The following is a 21630-nucleotide window of genomic DNA, read 5'->3' as shown; positions in this document are numbered from 1 at the left end:
AGGTTCTTGTCATGCATTTGGGCCATAGCCCAGGCCTCAACCACCAACCACTCCCCACTGTCACCCCCGGCAACCACCAACCACTCCCCACTGTCACTTCTCCTTCAAGAAATATATATTTTTTTTTTTTAAATCTTTATAAACACTTTTAACAATTAACAAATTAAAAACATCTTAGTATACCAAATTTCAGCCCTTTCTGAATTTTTTTTTCCACACACACTAAGAATTTAGTAGGTCAGTGTATAACTCCGCCCAGCAGGTGGCGCTGCAGCTTGGTTTTATTTTTTCCACACAGACAGACTAACACACGCCACTAGACATTTATAATATATATATATATATATATATATATATATATATATATATATATATATATATATATATATATATATATATACATACATACACATACATACATACACACACACTTTCACGGGGGAAAGTGTGTGTATGTATACATATATGTATATACAAATCCTATATACAGTATGCAGAGAAAGCTTAGTTATGTGGTCCACACATTGTACAGAGGTGGGCTAGAAAGCACTGTGTATGTGCAGCCCACATTTCTGGTCTGTAATCCTTCCCTGCACTCACTTATAATACATTACACAGGATCACAGCGTAGATTTAAAGGAGCAATAATCTCCAAAATATTCAGATATGAGCCACGAAGGTAAAATACTTAGCTTAAAAAGTCTGAACTACCCCCTCCCATTACAGACAACTGAAGTTCATCCAACATCTTTTGGACCTGATCTGATATACGTCAAAAGCTGAGACTGCAGTCATCAGCTACTGTGACATCACTGGTTCCGCCCCTGTGTATTAACCAACAAATCCACAGTGCATTTCTACACAGCAAGACTGCCAAGCTCCCAGTCACTCTGTGCCTGTGTGTTACAGAAGCTCATCCCTCCTAACATGGCATCTGGCTGCAGAGGAGCGAGAGGACAGAGGACACTACAGTACACTCGTCAGCTCACTCATACACAGCCATTGCTGTATATTCATGTCAGACAACAGATTTACTTCATTTTCTTTCATTTGTTTATTTCAAGAACTTCCATTCCCTTCAATAGTGCTGACTTTTGCTGGACTGTATTCTATGTATTGATCAGTTATCTCTTGTGAGGTGCAGTACGTGGGAGCCTGATATATTTGAGCCTAGCCGAGATTGTCTACGTATCACCCCAGCTATAGGTTAGGTCACTTAACATCAAAGACGCTGATCAAGTTCCAACACACTGCTCCCACGCCAGCAGTGCAATCTCCCATATAAAACACAGCAGTGAAATTGGAAGGTCATTGAGTCACAAGTGAAAGCTCTAAAATTTGCATAAATCTGCATATTAAAAGCTAAAGGAAAAAACAACTGTTGTAAAGTGTTTATAATTTGCCAATTTGAGTAAATTTCACATTAGCTTCAAGACGCCCTGGATGCTGAGTATTAATTTACAATGTAAATGGCTCCAGCACAGATGGCGCTACGGAGAATGGGTGGAAACGCAGCATGGGGCCAAGGATTCATTATACTTCTCATATTACCCTTAACCCTCACAGAAATCAATGGGTTAATGGAGGTGCAAAATCAAGTCTCTTACTATTACCGTTCAACCTATAAACTGACAAACAGCAGTGTCTAAAATATCACTTACAGGAACATTCTATATTAAAGGGAATGTCACAGTGACGTTTCAGAAGCAGCATTATAGCTGTCAGTAAATCTACTTGTTAGTAAAATCATACTATAACACCACCGACAGGAACAGCAATGACTTGTGCAGGGATGGGAGACCCTTACCAGTACTCCCCTAGCAGACTCATTATCTAATGCTGCTACTCCTGTTTATCAAACATTTCACAATAACATGTTAGTAAAGGAAACAAAAGTCAGTAAAAACATATTTCAGTAGTTCGCTACCCTGTATTAGAGTCAGCCTTGTATGGATTCACTCCACAGCTGGCAATCTTCAATGGTCTATCGCCCCCAAGTATAATGACATTCCCATAATGTGATGCCGTGGCACAGTGTTAGTGATCTAGGATATCGGAGACAACCCACTGGGTTATGACGCTGCTCCTTATAGAGAAGTCTGGACACATTCATACAGTTTGGCTGAAGGTACACACACAAAATAACCTGATAATCCAGAATTAGAGTGTAAGACCCAGTAATTTTCTGTACTATGTGATCATCTGAGATAAACACTGCCATATTAATATTTAATTCTATTCTGTAAACCTCCTGATTGTTTTCAGTAGATTGCAGAATATCATACAGCCCTGATAAATGATATATTAACAATTTATCACTGTTTCATTAGTAGCACAATATACAACAGTGGTGGACAAAATGCAGCCCCCGAGATTTCACCCTGCGTCCCCAAGCCGACTGCTCCCAATCTCACATATTCTCTGCAAGCAGCAGCTTCCTGGCCATGTGATGACCTCTGCACAACCAATTAGAGTAGGGAGCCTTAGCACAGTGCACTCTGGATCACATACTCACACTCCGTACTCTGCGGACTCCGGCAGTGCTAGGGGAATGTGGGGAATTCTGAGTGGTATGTGAGAAGCATGCAGGGAGAACCATGACACATGTGTGAGTTTCTGAATACATGTGGGGGCATTTTGTGACAAATGGGGGTCTGAGGGCATGTGGTGATTATTTGCAGCAAGTGACAGACCTGAGTGGCATGTGCTGGAGCAGGTCGGCATGTAGGTGCATTTTGGGGTGAGTGATGTAGGGGTGCACCATACTGGCGAACATGCCAAATAAAAATCAAACAGCACAAATGGTCACGTTGCTATCATTCATTATTACCTGGAAGACTCCAGACTAGTGGTCCTTAACCAGGGGTTTATGAATGGACAGAAATATCCATTACCTATTGTCCATTCACTATAGTTGCTATTAATGTTCTTCTCTGCCCCATAATCCCTTTGTCTCTCCCAACCCACTCCTGTTAGTTTTACTGATAATGGTAATCTGCTCACAATACATAGGTGTGTGGGTGTGGCCTAGAGGGCAGGGACATATGTGATGTCATTGAGGGTGTGGTCACTCCTAGAAACACATAAAATATAAGAGAGTAGATGAAGAAACGGCAGAGACAACAACGCTTCCACAGAGAGGCCACGGAGGTCTGGGTGAGTAAAAGTACACATGACATAAAGCAGAGGTGTCCAAACCTGTCCTCAAGAGTACCAGCAGTTCCTGTTTTCAGGATTTCTTTAATCATGCACAGGTGAGTTAATCTATTTGTCTGGGTCAGTAATTATCCCACCTGTTTCTACAGACAGAAATCCAAAAATCATGACCTGTTGGTAGCTCTTGAGAACTGGATTTGGACACCTCTGGGATAAGAAGTAATTTCCATAAAATGGCTGATTAAGGGGGACTCTAGGGCTGAGTGAATTTGCCAGCCTATCACTGATCCATATCGTATTCCCGCTGAGAGGGGACAGCACCCGCAGACCGCTTGTACTTCACCTGCTGCTTAGTAGCTGAGAGGGGACAGCACCTGCAGACCGCTTGTACTTCACCTGCTGCTTAGTAGCTGAGAGGGGACAGCACCCGCAGACCGCTTGTACTTCACCTGCTGCTTAGTAGCTGAGAGGGGACAGCACCTGCAGACCGCTTGTACTTCACCTGCTGCTTAGTAGACCCAGACTCCACGTTTCTCATGTTATGTTTTTCCGCAATGAAATGTGACAGCTCACAAAATACAGCCAAGTGTGACAGGATAACAAAGTACAGAAACTGATTTGTCGCACGGTTCTAATTATTCAGACACAAAATTCTGTTTCCTCTCCCGGCTCTCATGCCCCATCTTGTGTTGTTTTATTTCATTTTCCTGGAGTGCCGATGGGATTAACAGCCGGAAGAAATAGAGTTTTGTTATTTTCTTTGCTTGGGATTGGAGTGGTTTGACACAGGCCTCGTTATCAGCACACAAGCAAAGAACCTCATTAAAATTCATTTCACACTAATTGTTTTTCTCCTTTCATTAGCTGGCGCTCTCGCACATGAGAAAAAAATACTATAAAAAAATAAAGTCTTCAGAGATATTTGAGCTCACTTTATCCACAGCTAGAAAGAAGCACCTGAAAGCTGCTAATTATATTAGGGTTCATATACTTCTTTCATGGCTCAGATGCTTAGACTTAGAGGGAGGTGACCCCCCCCACCTCAGATATAACAGGTATTCCTCCTGGAACACAGATCAGGGAAACGTAATTCTCACATACGTCTGCGCTCCTACAGAAGCTCGTGGGTACACGGCCCCTGCTCTAAGGGGGGGATTCAATTGGCCGAGTTTTTACTTTTCCCAGCAAAGTTTTAAAAAATAAAAAAAAATCCACGCAGGTTTTTACCTGTTCTAGTGACCGTTTCTAGTTACCGCAGCGTGAAAACTCCTGCAATTCAATTGGAAAAGAGGGAAAACTGCCCCGCACGTTAATCATTGTGTTTGTGAGTTTTTAGGGGAGTGAAGGGGAGACGCGGTCATGTATAACACAATACAAGGACTGGCATATATTTGCATACAGTAGATTGCATTACACAACCATTCCATTTCATAACATCTACATTACAGCACTTTCTTTACCAGATTTATATAACTAGTTCTTACTATAGAATCATCTATACCGTGTCAACACACATTAGTAAGTACATATTTGTACCAAAAACATACAGAAATATATTTAGTGATTTTTCTTTTTTTTAAGGTTTATTTTTTTCATTATTTATTCACAAGAAAATCAACTTTTACATGTTAGTCATTACTGATAAACATAGTTTATCTTCTTTTTTCATTATTACATGATTTCAAATAGTTTTCTTAGGTTTTTTATTTTTATCACACCACAAAGAGGTGCGAGATAAAACAGCATATTGGCAGCTTAACGCGCCGCGCTAAAAACCAATTGAATAACCTTTAGACGCGTCTGCCTCTCGCACACCCTATACTTTCAATAGACCTTCCACTGACGCGCGAGGACTGTTTCATGAAAAAAATGAGCATTAAAAATGGAATTGAATCGTGAGAAAAGTTAACCCGCTTGAAAATGATAAAAAAACAAAAAAACAAAACAGCATTAAAATGACTTAACATGGTGTTAAAAAAATATTTTGCAGTCAATTGAATTCCCCCTAAGGGTCCAAAGTGGACTCAGCATGACAAAACTACTGATGAGCAATTATGTTATTACAATAAATCATATAATACAGTCATGGCCAAAAGTTTTGAGAATAACACAAGTATTGGTTTTCACAAAGTTTGTTGCTTCAGTGTTTTTAGACCTTTTTGTCAGATGTTGCTATAGTATACTGAAGTAAAATTACAAGCATTTACAAGCATTAGTGTCAAAAGGTTTTATTGACAATTACATTAAGTTTATGCAAAAATGCAATATTTGCAGTGTTGACCCTTCTTTTTGAAGACCTCTGCAATTCGCCCTGGAATGCTGTCAATCAACTTCTGGGCCACATAATGGCTGATGACCGTCTATTCTTGGTTAATCAAAGTTTGGAGTTTGTCAGAATTTGTGGGTTTTTCTTTGTCTACCCGTCTCTTGAGGATTGACTACAAGTTCTCAATGGGATTAAGGTCTGGGGAGTTTTCTGGCCATGAACCCAAAATGTTGATGTTTTGATCCCTGAGCCACTTACTTATTACTTTTGCCTTATGGCAAGGTGCTCCATCATGCTGGAGAAGGCATTGTTCATCACCAAACTGTTCTTGGATGGTCGGGAAAAGTTTCTCTTGGAGGATGTTTTGGTACCATTCTTTATTCATGGCTGTGTTCTTAAGGAAAATTGTGAGTGAGCCCACTCCGTTGTCTGAGAAGCAACCCCACACATGAATGGTCTCAGGATGCTTTACTGTTGGCATGACACAGGACTGATGGTAGCGCTCACCTTTCCTTCTCCAGACAAGCGTTTTTCCAGATACCCCAAACAATCTGAAAAGGGGATTCATCAGAGAAAATGACTTTACCCCAGTCCTCAGCAGTCCAATCCCTGTACATTTTGCAGAATATCAGTCTGTCCCTGATGTTTTTCCTGGAGAGAAGTGGCTTCTTTGCTGGCCTTCTTGACACCAGGCCATCCTCCAAAAGTCTTCACCTCACTGTTCGTGCAGATGCACTCACACTTGTCTGCTGCCATTCCTGAGCAAGCTCTGCACTGGTGGTGCCCGATCCCGTAGCTGAGTCAACTTTAGAAGACGTCCTAGCTCTTGTTGGACGTTCTTGGGTGCCCTGAAGCCTTCTTCACAACTATTGAACCTCTCTCCTTGAAGTTCTTGATGAGCCGATAAATGGTTGAATTAGGTGCAATCTTACTAGCAGCAATATCCTTGCCTGTGAAGCCCTTTTTGTGCAAAGCAATAATGACTGCACATTTCCTTGCAGTTAACAGAGGAAGAACAATGATTTCAAGTACCACCCTCCATTTTAAGCTTCCAGTCTGTTATTCTAACTCATTCAGCATGACAGAGTGATCTCCAGCCTTGTCCTCGTCAACACTCTCACCTGTGTTAACGAGAGAATCACTGACCTGATGTCAGCTGGTCCTTTTGTGGCAGGGCTAAAATGCACTGGAAATGTTGTTTTTGGGATAAAGTTCATTGTCATGGTAAAGAGTAACTTTGAAATTAATTACAATTCATCTGATCACTCTTCATGACATTCTGGAGTATATGCAAATTGTCATCATAAAAACTGAGGCAGCAGTTAGTGAAAAATAATATTTGTGTCAGTCTCAAACCTTTTGGCCATGACTGGAATGATTGCATGGAAGAACTACACAATGAAAGTTATATATTTTTAAAACACAGAGGATATGCGCATAAGAACAAATAATGACATGTGCATCCAGCATTCATTGTAACACCATTATATCCAGTCTCACTTACATTTACTATACCAGTACTTCTACATTTCCACTTCCACCACTGAATGTACACTATAGCACACAGCTCCCAGTATTAGTTCAGTTCAGCAGACAGACAATACACTGCATTTCTGATAAATTATATTTTCTTGGCCTGTAGATTGTTATACATTAGATAAAGTAGACACTAGGTGGCACCCGTGAACCTGTTCATACATTCATCTCCCCCAACTGCATGCAACACTTCTCAGTCTCCGCACCACAAGCACCCCAGTGCTGTTCCTAAGTGACTCCAAATCTCTCCATCATTCCCAGACAGAAGAGCATCAGAGAAATCAGTTATGGGACAAGTTATTCTCATCCACTATTTGTAAACCTGCAGCTTAACTATTTTCCTGATATATTAAAAGCAGACAGGACAATTAATAATTATTATTAGTGATAATTACAGCTGGTCAATTGGTTAATCATATGCTAATTAGCAATATAGAGACATTGGTCTATCTTCATCACAGTCTGGTGTACAGCGCATTACCCCTCACACAGGGTGTACAGCGCATCCCATTCCTATTCCCCTGGTCTGCTTAGGATTTCTCATAAGATTAGATGTATAGAAGTAGAACTGAACAGCAACATGGAATAAGGAAGGGAGATAAATGAGCACAGAAAGCAGGGAAGAACATTTATCTTAATGATATTATATCGTCCAAACCAGGAAAATGATGGCTGGACCACTCTGACCACTGCAAGAAAGTGGAGAAAGCTGATGAGGAATATTTTGGAAATTTCCATGGCTCTGACCTTTGGTTAACTGTTCCCTGGTTCAATGAAACATTTAGAGCCTCAGTAACATTTTAGAGGGGCTAAAAGAAGGAAATTCCTGCTTTAGTACTGGGAGGGAAAAAGACAGAGAAAAGGGATGCGGCCAGGGCCGCCAAGAGGGGGGGGGGAGCAGGTACTAATTACCCGGGCACGCCAGGGGGCCAGGCCCGGGCGCCGACTTTTTTTTTATTATTATTATTATTATTACTTTTTTTCAAAACTATTTTTTTTTTGTTGGTTTCTTTTGTTTTGTTTTTTAGCGGCGGGGGGGGGGGGGGGGGGGGGCTCGGTCATTGGTGGGGGGGGAGCAGGGTAGTAACAAAAAAAATATTCACACTCACGTGACCGCGGCGCCTGCGTCCCTCCTCTCTTCTGCTCTGTGCTCCATTCAGACTGTCTGAATGCCGGGTGTGACGTCATCATGTCACGCCCAGCATTCAGTCAGTCTGGAGCAATGGAGCACAGAGCAGCAGAGAGGACCGAGAGAGAAGAAAAGGAAAAGGTAAGTAAAGGGAGGAAAGCTGGGGGGCTGTCATAGAGGGGTTAAAAAACGAGGGGGTGGGGCCTGTCATAGAGGGGTTAAAAGATGAGGGGGGGTCTGTCATAGAGGGGTTAAAAAAGCGAGGGGGGGGCCTGTCAGAGGGGTTAAAAAAGAGCCTATTGATTTTGATGTGTTAGCCACGCCCCAATAGCGCATTTTCCACGCCCCCAAATGCATGACCACACATCCGAAAAACTTTGCCCCGCCTTTAGGCGTCGCATTTTTTTTTTACCATACTCATACTATAAGGGGGGCCCCATTAATTTGTTGCACCGGGGTCCTGAATTCCTCTTGGCAGACCAGGATACGGCTACTTTATGCTGAAGGCCCTCATGTTAGATGAAGTTATATCCCATCTAAGAAAGCATTCTAGTATTACAATATAAGTAGGGAAGGTGTCAACCAGTTTTGTACATAAGCAGGGGTGTTGGGGGTTTGGGTTCCAGTAACTGGCACTTAAGGCAATGGAGCCTTTTAGAGGAAGAGCATCCATTGTATCATGTTCTGACCAAGGCCCACGTTCTTAGGACACCCTGCAAAACATGTCAATTAACCCAGACAGAAGCCTTCTCTGAGTAGAATATAACGTCATGGAGACGGCCATTGACAAGGCCCTCTGGATAAGGTCCTTCTGATATTGTCCTTCACCTCTTGGAAAGGTACAATGCTCATATGGTCCAGATACATAATCTATGGCAGCACAAACATAACTGGTTGGCTACAATTTTAGGAGTGAAATAACTGACTGGAACAGAGCAAAGGATTTATGCCCTCTTCTAATACCTATTACAAATTATGTCATGACATTGAAAACAGTTAAAAAGCGTGGGGCAATACAATCTATATACATTCTATCATAAGGCACCCCTCTTCCAGGGCCCTCATCCACCCCGTTCTTGTGATCAGCATCTCTTAAACCTGTGCATATTTCTCCAAAAGATGATTTATTTATACATACATACACACACACACACATTATATATATATATATATATATATATATATATATATATATATATATATATATATATATATATATATATATATATATATATATATATATATAGTAGCTAACTTGTTGCACTCTGTTAGGAAAGGGCGCAGTCAGATTATTTAAGATTGTAGAGGTGATGTTAGTACTGTTGGAAATTTCCAGTGACCTTCTCAGAAGTGTCTGTTATTACAAGAATCTATGATCGAGGAGGTGTAATGATTGCCACAGGCATTGGCCAGAATATGGATCTGTTACCCTATTAAAAAGTCATGTTTACTTTTTGTGGAACGAGACATTTATTCAAATGGATTTGTTGCAAACATGTCGCCTTAGCCAAGGTTTTTTTTCTTCTAGCACCCTGATCTTATCGAGAAGCTGGTGCTTCATTGTTAGGCTTTATCACATATGTACCTCTCAGACAGTTAGGGTAATGGTAGCTGTATTATTCTCCATAAAATACTGTTCAAGATCTTGTGTTACCTCTGCATGTCTCAGAGGATCCTACAGACTCATCCAGTCTCCAGGCCCATGGTCTATGGGTAGCCCACAGGACAAGAGGAAAATGTGTAAGTACCAATATGAGTCACTGCTCTTAGGTTATGATAAAAACCGTGTAAAAATCTCTCCCAGATATTATAACAGTCTCCCAACAAATGAAGAGTAAAGGGTTCTGTTCAGGGGCACTATGGAGTTCACATTCACACATATAGTTTATTAATCCATTCATTAAAACACAATCACATATTTAACTGCCTATACATCCCAAAACATTGCTAAATATTAAAATCAATAAGTGAATTGTGCAAAGTGAGAAGTGGATAAACTGTATCCCTATAATTTGCCTGGTCAGAGGTGATTTTATTATTTGCTGCCTTTGTAGCAGCTCTTGATACTTTGCTATTGTAACTTATTTTCATAGATAGTTGATCATTTTATTATTTACATTGTAATTCATCGGATACCAGTGTGCATTGCGGTTTCCCATTCATCATTGCCAGGCTGCCTGTAAAGAGCCTTCACTATTATTTCAACTCCTTGACCATCTGTTTGTTACATAAATGTAAGATTTAGTTACAATGTGTCATGGACAAAAAAATGCTCTATTCTCAAATAGACATTATGCAGCTTAGAGAAGTATGTAATATCCATGTCTGCTGGGTGATGAGCACGCCAGACGCCAACCAGTTGGTCGATATATGGAATACAGTCTCAGACAAATGGGAGACGCCAGAAGGTGCATAGATGAGGATCCATAACCATATTTAAGTTTCCACCAAGACAGATACCATGTAATACCATGTAATACCATGCAATGTGGTAAGAACTGATTCCAACAGTGTCATTTTGTTGGAATTTGGAAAATAGACTGAAGCAAATATATAAAGCTGGCTGTGAATGTCGACCTTCATCAAGATGAACCAGCCCTCATTGTGAGACGGTTCCTTTTCTAACACAAAGGGGACCAACTCCGTCAATAAGATCGCTAACCCTGGGACTTTACATCAGGGGAAGTGATATCAGGATTTCCCTGCATGAGCACATATCCAACAAGGATTGCCTCTGCCAACTTATATTACCTGTTCCAAGTAAAGGAAATCTTGAAAAAAGGTCTTCTGGAGACACTTTCAGGACAGGGTATTTGACATTTCTACTTGTGTTCTGTGAAAGACTTACATCTTAACTTTATGTTTTAGCATTCTGTAACATGCCTATGCCTTCAACGGGTCCATAGAATATCAGTGATCCATGAAGACTACCATAGTATAGTAATTATAGTACACTATATGGTATCACAGTACAGACGAGAATACAGCACATTGTCTGAGCATGGTACCAGCCTCTATCATGTGTGTGTAAACTAAAGAGACCACATCTCAGGAAGACATATTAGTCAATCAGTTCTGATTGGTCGGTCATGCTATTGATTGCTGTACAGTTGTTAATGTTAGAAAACCTAAGACAGAGATACCTGGAGAAATCAAACACTAACAGCTAATTTAAAGGCGTTAACCTTTTAAATACGAGATGCAAGGAGTATTTAGAACGGAGAACTCATGGATACAGCATTAGTTACAACAAGGCTGCATGTGAAAGGGAGAACCACTTAAATTAATCTATTACTTTGGCCAAAATTCTACTTAAATAATCTGTTGGCAATACGCCAGCCAGGCAGCACCTTAATTGCAATATAATTTGACTGGAAATGATATCTATATAGGATAAATTGTATAAGGAAGTTCTAGGCTGGGAAATGGCTACATACACTGCAGTGTGGATTACAGGTGATAGTATCCCAGCAGTCTGTCAGATTCCCTAATCCTGACTGATCTGCAAGCAGTTCCCAGCTAAACACAGAACTGTAACAGGAAAATACAACACACGTACCTGTAGCCCCCCCACACCCCCTCTTCTCTCTCAGGGGCACAACCAGTCTTTCATCCAATAGCTTTGTGCACAGCGCGTTACAGCATCCAAACCCCCCGCAGCAAGACGAAAGAACTGATGAAATGAAGCAGAGCACTTACCTAGGAACAAAAAGAGAGATGAATTAGTGAGGGAACGGGAAAGAAAAAGGAAAAGAAAATCCTTTCAAATCCTGAAAGCTCTGATTCAAACACTTGGGACACCTCCGATTTTAACCCTTATGGTGCTGGCTCTGGAAAAGTTTTTTGTGTCTGTCCTTGGCTGAGCCCAGCGGCCTTTGTACCCCACATGCACGGACAGGATGAAGGAGAAAGGAAGCAGAGAATCCAGAGAGGCGAGATGAAGGGTATTGTAAAGGATAAAAATACATATAAATATCAAAGTGTCCTTTTCTCAAACTTTTTAATCACTGAAGTTTTTTTTTTTTGTTCTGGAAGATCTCAGGGGGCAATTATTCCTTGAGCTGCTTCAGAGACAACCCTGCCGGGCATCAATCCATAGAGGAACAGACTGGAGAGACGGGTCTGCAGAGCATTGCTCCCTCAGCCGCCACTGCTGAAGAGAGAATGACTAAGTGTGTGGAGCATTGGCCCCGTGGTGCCACCTACACACCGGTTCCTGTATAATCAGTCCATCACTCCGTTATATTAGTCAATGAGTGAGTCCCCACCTTCTCTGCTTGTACACTTATTTCTAATGGATGGCGTCTGTCTTTTACAGATATCATCTTTCTGGAAGGACACCATAGAGAACGACTGTTCTATTTTGCAGGATATGAGAGAAATACAAGGGAAAAGCCAGCTGATGAGGCAAAAACATTACATCATGATATATATATATATATATATAGTCCTTGTTATCAGACAGGAACCTCCCACTACCATCATGGAGTATCAGGGGTACTACCGCGGAATGACAGCATGGAAGCCAGCACAGACCATGGGGCATTATATGACATCTGGTTCCAGAGGATACCCGGAAAATATGATTCATTGTTAGCAGCCTACTACACAAAATACTACTTAACAATAATATCAATAGGTCCCTTTCTTCAGCGATGAGACGGATTTCTTATTGATGTTTATAATTGAGATAGAAAATCCCTCATCAGCGCAGTTGTACAGTTTGTAGTAAAAAATAGAGACACTTGCAGGGACTGATCTTTATTATAAAACCTGTGACTGTCCCCGATATTAGAATCCCTATATATCACATACCATAGCCAACAGCGGACACCAATAGCAGCAGATGGGCTCATTCACACAGGGAACCACCACACACATGCAGCAATCGGAAACATGGAGCAGAATGTGAGGAACACACAATATTTTATGTACTAGCAGTGTAACATTGATGTCCATGTGAACTCCACACACGTGTCAGTCATCAGAGTTGTGAAGGAACAGGATTTGTGAATAATGTTTATATCACGTTAAACAACGGCAGCACTACCGCCCTCACGGGCAGTTATCATTATATAAACAGATACAAGTGGTACCGCCTCTTGACAGAAATGCATCCTGACACATCATGTCTCTTTGCAACAGTAATATATATATATATATATGTTTTTTGTGTAACTTTTCAATCTGTTAAATTCAGCTAATTATTATCGTGCATTAAAATGTGAAACAATGTCCCGTTTACACTTGTACCCTGCAGAGATATTTTTAAATTTTTTCACTTCCAGTGAAACAATTTGTCCAAACGTTTGCATAGAACTGTATATACAAATATATACACAATTATAGAAACCATCTGTAAGTCCTTCTTATATATATTATCTTTTATTTACTGGTGTAGCTTATTATCTTTTAAAACACAATATCTGAGGTTCAGTAATTTTATTTTTTCTATCTTTAAAAGAACTTTGTACACAATTCCTCTCTATATTAACCAATCCTTTGCAAGGATTTTAATTGTTTTTTTACTTGTCTGTAGCATTATGCAGATATGTTCTGCCAGACACAAAAGTTATTTATTTATCTGCAACATGTCTACAATGCAAACATAATTCAGCACTATTGTGAAAGAATGAAGAGAAGTGTTCAGCACTGCAGTCTTCTCGCTTATGTAGGAAACATTGTTTATGCTAATGGAAGACGAAAGGATGAGATAGATATAACTGGGAGCCATCAAGACTGATGCTAGAGTATTAGCTTTCAATAACCTCTGTGGATCAGTCCAGGAAAGGCCTTGATATATTATTAATAACCCCGACATGGGCAACAGACTGTCACAGATACAATCCTCACACAATGTGACAGCTTTCCTCTCCTGAACAATAATAAACAAAGTAAAAGGAAATACGCCAAAGCATATGATAGAAATACTAAAAGGTTTGATTTGCTATTGGTTATAATACATGAGAAGCATGGTAACACTATTGTGACTTGTGATATTCTTCTATTGGACAGCAGGCAGGTGCTTTATCCCATATGCACATTCTTCCTCTTAGTCTTTATTCATCACATGACAGAGAGAAGTTCTTCTGATATAACTCCAAGCAAATCACAGCTGGATCTACTACAGCAAGGAATAGACAGGTCTGGGTCTACACCTCATCTCACAGGAGTTGTACCAATATAGAAGCCACAAAACAATGAGAAACTCCACACAAAACAAACTAACAAACTGTTTTTCTGATAAACACAGTACAACACAGAGAAACCACAAACAATGGCACGAAAAGTAAAGTCCAGCAGACCCAATTGTGCAGTATACCATACAGTCAATGCCCGGTATACTCTATATGCCACTATGCAGCCATTGCACACCCCTCTGGCTGTGCTTTGCAGATCAATGACCGTGGTCCTTACAGAGAAGACAACATAGTAATTTACACCATAACTGCACAGGCTGCTGACAATGTAGGAAAAGCTCCTTTGTATAAATGGCTGGTTCCAGAACATTTATCGTCTAATGCAGAATCTGCTCTACAATCACAGGGGTAGAATGGGTGTTTCCACCAGTAATGGACTTATTATTACATCACCCTATCATTCGAGTTACACCCAAGTGATAACACCGCCACCAATTTATCAAACATCTCAAGAATGTGTTACGAGAACAAAGTATTCAAAATGATTTAATCTTAGAAATAAGCATTTTATTGGTAATTCTTAGCATGTTTACTAATGTTTTGTTTTACAAAAACTGTATACGTAAGTTATATACTATATGGATGTTTATTATGATGGAGAGGAGGAGAGAGTATATAGTGCGTGAATGATATTGGAAGGAGAGACTGTATCGTATGATGGACATCACGGAAATGGAGGGGTTGCATTGTATGATGGACATTGGTGGGGGAGCTGTGCATTGTATGATGGACATTGGTGGGGGAGCTGTGCATTGTATGATGGACATTGGTGGGGGAGCTGTGCATTGTATGATGGACATTGGTGGGGGAGCTGTGCATTGTATGATGGACATTGGTGGGGGCTGTGCATTGTATGATGGACATTGGAGGCTATACTTCTGTCACCTTATTTTATTGCTCAAGCTAATGTCTCTGCAGTTTTGGCAGGGGGGGTTATAACTTAACTTTGCTCCACAATAGAAGAGAAGGTGCAATGTAGTAGTAAATTCTCACTCCCAAGCAGACCTGAAAGAATACATTGAACAGCAATGCCTCCTTAATATCATATTAAACACATTCAAATCAGGAGGCAGAACATTTTCTGAGGCCACTCCAGCTAATTAAACCTTTCACCAGCTGGGAGCTGTGTTTACTTCCCAATTAAATAAAGTTACCTTATCTCACCAAAGCAAAAGTGTATATTTAGATGCAGTGATATTTACCGCTGTGTGTTTTTAATTAGACCTCTGCATGTCTTGGACACATTTTTTAATAAGTGTTTATTGATAATTTCTGTTACTAGCTGAAGGGAAGAGAGGAAAAGAGAAAGTGAGATGAAAAGAATGAAACAGGGGAAAATGGAGGAAGAGAGACCAGACAGAACAAAGGTTCCAGAATTTCTCCTACATGATCATATTCTGTAGCCATTGCTAATAAGGGGATGGAGGGGGGGCCGCATAACCAATTTGTGTCAGGTATGGATTTGGGTTCACTATATTTCAGTTTCAGGTCACAAACATAAGTAACCAGCCAGAGATATGTCCCCCATTTGTGGGGTATGGATCACCCCAGAATGACGACACAATAAGGAGACTTCTAAATTTAACCAACACAAGGAAATGGTAAATGGCCTGACTGCATATCGTTATCAGAGTCCAGGGCCACAGTGAATTTGCCGGATCCATCACACATGGGTGTCAGGCGTCGTCCCAGTGCTGTGTCCGTTGCACAGGGACGGACGCCTGTTACTGCCGCTGAGCGCTCGGTTGCTAGGCAACCGAGCACACTTCCGGGTCAGCGGTCACGTGTTCCGTTGCTAGGCAACAGAACGCTCTCCAGTAGTTCCGGCGGTGGTGTTCAGCGTCACCACCGCCGCCGCTTAGTGCTAGTATTTAAACTTCACTCTGGCACTAGGAGAGTGCCAGAGTATTAGGTCCACCCTAGCTCCAGCATTCCTGTGCAGTTCTTGCTCCTCTGTGAATTACCCGGATTGTTCCTGACTATTCTTCCTCTGTTCTCCCTGTGTACTGGACCCGGCTTGCTGACTATTCTTTCCTGCGCTTCTGACCCTGGACCCGGCTATCCCGGACTACGATATTGGATTCTCCTTGTGGCATATCTTGACCTTTGGTTCTGACCCGGCTATCCCCGACTAAGATATTGGATTCTCCCTGTGGCATATCCTGATTTCTCGGTTCTGACCCAGCCTGTCTGACTCCGCTTCCATCCTACTGCTTCACTGGTTGCTCTCTCTGAGGGCCGCGACCTGCGTGTCTCCTGCAGCTAAGACCATACTCCCTTGCGGGGGTTCCCGGTGAAGACCTGGGACACGTTAGACTCCGCGCCTCTTTGGTGAGTAGTGCCAAAACCAGTAAGCAGAATATTCTAAGTTGTGACAATGGGAAAGCAGAGATGCGGGTTATGTAGAACTACAGCCACTTAATGGATGCAGATGCATTTACTTTGGTGGGAATGAAGATCCTGCACAATGGTCCTCTGGTTATAACGCACAGAGGACTCCATGAAATTATAGGTCCCATCATTCTCGTTCATTATAAGAATGGACACAACAAAATGGAGACTATATGATTATGAACTGTATATTTTATATGTAGTACGGTATGTATGAATGTATTACTTCCACCTCTAAAGTGGAACAATGTATTTTAAGCCCTGAATTCCTCACTAACAGAATGTTACAAAGAATTTATGTCACAGACATCAGCTGCTCTTTCCCAATTTTTATTTATACAGTTTCACGCAAGACGGAGCATTTATAGGAGTTCAGGTCAATATGTTATCTCTGGGAAACGGACATGAGCATTAAAAAGGAGTCTATCTGCTATTACGGTAAATTCACAGCTTACTGAAAGGAGCCATCGGTTATGAAAGCCAAGAAAATAAATATTTGTTCAGATACCAATAAAAAAAGGGCAGAGATCGCTGGTCCACAAAACCTCCATCAAGCAGACGTTTCGTAGAATACATAATTGAACTAGTAGATAAGAAAGGCTCTCGTTATACCACTGGGTTCTGTACGAATAATTGCGTAGGTGTGATAGCTGTATATAGTGTATTCTGATAAAAACAGATGATACGTAACAGAACAACCCCTGGATCTGGTGTATATATGCATTTCGCTGTATTTGCTCTTACAACTGATTGCCGTCTAACCCTATGACCTTACAGACCCCCCCGAGACCGCAGTGAGCCGTGTTATCTCGTAATAAGCATTACGGATGATTGCAGTACGAGGAAGCTGGGTTTTCATTGAGCAATTTATCATTCCTGTAGGAGACCACAAATGCTTAATTCTTTTTCTACAAAAGCAGGGCCTCTGCCACTTATACGTGTGTGCGTGTGTATATACATACATATAATGGTCATCTCTATCATAATTAAGATCCAACTATAGTCCCAAATGTGGCACACAACAAGTAAAGCCTACAAAAATGTCTGCCTCCTGCGAGAAGGGGATGGGTGCACTTTAATGGCATTGTAAGGTAAGACAGATTTGGGGCTAGATTTACTAAGCTGCGGGTTTGAAAAAGTGGAGATGCTGCCTATAGCAACCAATCAGATTCTAGCTGTCATTTTGTAGAAGGTACTAAGTAAATGACAGCTAGAATCTGATTGGTTGCTATAGGCAACATCTCCACTTTTTCAAACCCGCAGCTTAGTAAATCTAGCCCTTGATCTCTCTTCTTTCATGGAGTTATTAATGTTCATTATCAGCTATAGGTGACGTTTCTCTCATCAAGCTGGGTTCTTGCATAATAAAATGTAAATGGTTTTCTGCTACTTAGAACAACTGTATTGACTACTATATAACAATGACTTATATGCACATTATATTGATTTCCCGTCTTATTGGATAAAATTATTTTCTCTGCTCATTTTAGTGATTTTCTTATTTATTACATGCAGGTGATCAATATAGCAATCATTTACATATGGTGTCACAATCAGCTCCTGGGGACAGCCTGTCACCCACTGGATTCTGGGCTAAGCTTCAATTGACAAACTCCTAGAGGCTTTTCTTGGTATGAACAACCCAGAACCTCCCCCAGGAAGACGGAAGCATAAAAAGCTTTCACATTCAAACAGGCTCATTTCTCCTGGGTCTCTTGGACCACTGGAATCTTTCCTCTCTTAACAGTCTTGATAAAGACATAGACATTGTCCTATTGAATATTACAGTGCAGCCTTTGATTCAGTAATCCCTGGTTTCCAACAATCTTAGGGATGTTGTGGCTGCAATTGTGGAATCCCCAGCACTCACTGTGGCTGTTCCACGCGATATAGCTGCTCTTATGTTAAAAAGACACAACACAGACATGTCCCCTGTCAGACCAACCAAATTTTACATTCTTGTACTGGCCTCTGAAAACCTCAATTTTACCAGGTGTCCTGTGTTACCCCCTGCTGCCCACTTATCCTTATTACTGAGGGAGAGAGCCATGACTGCATACATAACTTTCTATGCCACACATACATTTTCATGATGCGCCTTCAGACAGCCCTGATCTCATCTTCAATGTATGGGTCTTGTCTTTACTTACTTATTTTTATTGACATTTTTAACATAAACAATTGCAGATTTAGACGTATAAGGGAAGGGAATAATTTGTACATACAAGAGGATGGGGAGGATAACAGAATACACATTTGTGAAACAATGATATAACATACAATACAAAGAAAACAATTCACAAAAGGCAGTTTAAAAGTTTTCACAGGTTATAGATTTGGATAAACATATATATTAAGTATCATGATGCATGAAAACAGGTAAATTGAAATCATATAGATCTCCCTAATGGTACTATAAGGAGGGGGGGGTGTGTGTGTGTGTGTGTGTGTGTGTGTGTATTTAGACTGTAAGCTCTAATGGGGCAGGGACTGATGTGAGGGAGTTCCCTGTACAGCGCTGCAGAATTAGTGTTGCTATATAAATAAATGGTGATATGTTATATGCTGAAACGCATAGAATTGTTGTGCCCAACTCATACTTCTGTTTGTACCACACTAATTGTGCAAACTGTATCGTGTTTATGTAATCTTATTTGTGTAAATATATTTGTTATTAACATATTTGTATTTATGTGTCTGTCTCCAACTGTCTGGCGCAGAGGAATTTTTGGTGCTCTATAAACAAACAATGCTGATATCTGGACTGGATGAAGGGATTTTTCCCAGAACCTTTTGCCTGGGTAAGGCAGACACTAAGATAGGTTTAAATGTCTGGAACTCCATCTCTTCTAAGGGAGAGACATTCTCTTTAGGCATGCTGGTAAAGTTGAAAAGACAATGTTTTGTGTAGTAGGCCACACATTTCACAGGAAACACAATAGTCCCATACTACTTCCAAGTCACTGTGGCCATACATGTCTACAAGCACGGAGACGATCTGAAATAACCCATCAAGAGTATTTGCCCCTAAAATTAAATTACAGGTCATTATTAACCTCCTGAGTAGTTGTAACCCATAATACTGTCTTGTTTTAATTCATATCTAGATATCCTGTATCAAAATGTAAATCCCTTAAGAAATTGAACTGTTAGCTATCTGCTTGCAGCCTGATCATTCTATGGGAGTGTAAAGGGCACCGTCAGGTCAGCATTAAGACAGGTAGATTCCAAGAATATAATGTGTGATGTAAGAACAGGACAAAGAAAGTGAAACACTTGTGATTGGCCTCATGAATACTAACTATAATGATGAAGTGAATGCTAAAATCTATCAAAAGATGGGAATGTGGAAGTAGGCATTAAATAAATGAAAAACATTGGTACTCTTCTATTAGAAATTACGTAGTAGCAGTGTTCTCCACCAAACATTTTGCTAGCCGAGCGACATTAAGAAGTAGCTGGATGGGGGCAGTTGTAAAACTATTGAAAAATAGTATTGAAAACTGTTGGGAGGTTATTGGCCACACCTGCCTGGACTGGTCAGATATCTAACACAGTGCTTAGTATTTACAGTGTCTGTTCTAATAGGAGAAACAATGGTTTATTCTATTATAATAGGATTTTGGTGGTCTCCAAAAGCCAATTGGCAAGTAAAAATAGCCTGGTGGAGAACCCAGGAAATAGGTGCTGAGGAGAACATGCAGTAGTTTAATTAGATATGCAAGCATGTAGAAAATGTGTAAGATCACAACTGTTTTATTATCAATATCATATTAAGTACAGAACATATACCATATCTTAAAATGTTCTTGCCATGCTATAAATAACAGTTGAATTCTCTATAAAGGGGGGAGGGGGGTTCTATTTAACTTCCATGGAGAGACTATACTAGTAAGAATACTTTCCCCGATATATATCTGGTTTCTGAATAAACAAGATTCTGAACACTATCAATGTATAAACGTATCCAGAATTTAATTTCTTCCACCATATTGCTAAAAGAGAATATCTATAAAAATGTAAGCAAGTGTCCTACTTACAGCCATAAGAAAACGTTCTTATGAAGTTGTTTTTAATGACCATTTGTTGCACAATATACTGTAGAGGTAGAATATACAGTACTGATGGACTATGATCATTTCTGGTCCCTCTACCATTATTGTCGCCTTCATCATGCTTGCTTCTCTTCTGGGCATGTCAGTAGGATGATAAAGATACAAACAAAAAGGGAGAGTGGAATGTGACACAGAATGCTCACAGAACTGCATCTACAGTTTACCTTATATGGATCTCATAGCAGCTAGCCCCTGCCTCAGAGACACTTGTTATTTTCATTTATTCAGTATAAAAAGGGTTTGCACAATGTTACTCCATTCAAATATGTATTTCTGCAATATGTACAAGGACATGTCTAGGTAAATCACCACATACCAACACTTTCCCTCCCTTGAACACACGTCTACATTGCTATTCATAACTGTGCAGGTATATGCAGCACCCATTCATAACTCCCAAAATTACGGTAGTTATGACAGAAGTCCTGACTGTGGGATGGCGGGTTAAGACCTAGAATCTGAACGGTGTTTAGGTCTCTGCTCTGCTCTTCTGAACATGTGTGGGCCAGCGCATACACGGTAAGGCCCCAAGTAAAGCATCGTGGCATTGCTGGGCCCTTCCCTTTAAAGTTTGCTATAGAGCCCAGAGATGGAATATTACACCCTTTACTGGTTAGCTACGAATAGAACACTTATTATATAATTAGCACCAAACTCCTCCCTCGCAGCCACAGGCATTCACTGCACTTCAATAGGCGGTGTGATAACATCAGTGACCACTATTCGACTTTGTCCTTCCATCGATGATCACATCATATAGTATGTACGAAGCACATGCTAACACAGTTTGTGTATATTCAATTAAGATATACAGGGCCTGATACATTAAGGAACATA

General features: G+C 40.6%; 1 protein-coding gene across 2 annotated transcripts in view; it reads right to left on the bottom strand.

The window, feature by feature from the left end:
• NTM (neurotrimin) overlaps positions 1 to 21630 on the bottom strand; it is a 597738-nt gene that overhangs the window by 455956 nt on the left and 120152 nt on the right. Inside the window, exon 1 of one of the 2 annotated variants that reach the window (XM_075190597.1) lies at positions 11647 to 11748. The exons of the other annotated variant lie outside the window; for it this stretch is intronic. The gene's annotated coding sequence lies outside the window, so the exon portion shown is untranslated. Of the gene's footprint in view, positions 1 to 11646; positions 11749 to 21630 lie in introns of those variants that run through there. 2 annotated transcript variants of the gene reach the window in all.

The sequence above is a fragment of the Mixophyes fleayi genome, chromosome 11 (genome assembly GCF_038048845.1).
Source record: "Mixophyes fleayi isolate aMixFle1 chromosome 11, aMixFle1.hap1, whole genome shotgun sequence".
Classification (NCBI taxonomy): Eukaryota; Metazoa; Chordata; class Amphibia; order Anura; family Limnodynastidae; genus Mixophyes; species Mixophyes fleayi.
This window is presented reverse-complemented; position numbering and strand designations above follow the sequence as displayed.